Raw genomic sequence first — 1058 nt, 5'->3', positions numbered from 1 at the left:
GCATTTTCGTTATTTACGTTTAGTGTGCAATCCAAGGAGCACTTTTCAACCCTTCCTCTGGCTGGAATTGTTCCTAGATAGCAACTCCCTGTTCTTCTTGGCAGGAAAAGCCGATCTGTCTAACCTGGATATGCAGCACTCGTTATTCGTCAGTGTTATCGGCGAGTATGTTTGCAGTATGAATCATTTTGTGCACGTGCGTCACGGGACGAGCTTTGATCTACATCTATATGGATACTCTGCAAATCACATTTCAGTGCCTGGCAAAGGGTTCTTCGAATCCCCTTCACAATTGATAGTTAATTGAAACCCTCAGCTGCCGACAGGTGTTGTTGATATACTTCGATGGGGACAGCTGAAAATGTGTGCCCCGACCGGGACTCGAACCCGGGATCTCCTGCTTACATGGCAGACGCTCTATCCATTTGAGCCACCGAGGACACAGATGAATACCGCGACTGCAGGCATTTATCCCTTACACGCTTCCCGTGAGATTCACATTTCCAACCGGCCACAATCCACAAACGTAATGTACGTAATAGGTGTTTGCCCATCCACTCAATACTGGCCCACACTAAGGTGACGATTCCCGTAAGATTTCGGGCAATCTGTGCGCATTCGCACAGACGAAGGTCAATGGCTGGGTAACGTTTAACCATATATATGAAGATAGTAACTGTTCTCGAAAGAACAGGCGCCACTGACGACCGGGCAGCTTCTCTAGAATACATGATAGACCGGCCTATGTGGCCGAGCGGTTCTAGGCGCTTCAGTCGGGAGCCGTGCGACCGCTACGGTCGCAGGTTCAAATCCTGCCTCGAGTATGGATGTGTGTGATGTCCTTAGGTTAGTTAGGTTTAAGTCGTTCTAAGTTCTAGAGGACTGATGACCTCAATTGTTAAGTCCCATAGTGTTCAGAGCCATTTGAACCATCAGTCCCTGTGCTTACACACTACTTACATTAACTTATGCTAAGGACAACAAACACACACAACGATGCCCAAGGGAGGACTCGAACCTCCAACGGGGGGAGCCGCGCGAACCGTGACAAGGCGTTT

At 48.7% G+C, this 1058-nt stretch overlaps 1 non-coding gene across 1 annotated transcript; it reads right to left on the bottom strand.

Moving 5' to 3' along the window:
- Positions 1-366: 366 nt before the first annotated feature.
- Trnat-ugu (transfer RNA threonine (anticodon UGU)) lies at positions 367-440 on the bottom strand. Its single transcript has one exon. It is a non-coding gene; the product is annotated as a tRNA-Thr (tRNA).
- Between the last annotated feature and the right edge of the window lie 618 nt (positions 441-1058).

This window comes from Schistocerca gregaria, unplaced genomic scaffold (genome assembly GCF_023897955.1).
Source record: "Schistocerca gregaria isolate iqSchGreg1 unplaced genomic scaffold, iqSchGreg1.2 ptg000077l, whole genome shotgun sequence".
NCBI lineage: Eukaryota > Metazoa > Arthropoda > Insecta > Orthoptera > Acrididae > Schistocerca > Schistocerca gregaria.
This window is presented reverse-complemented; position numbering and strand designations above follow the sequence as displayed.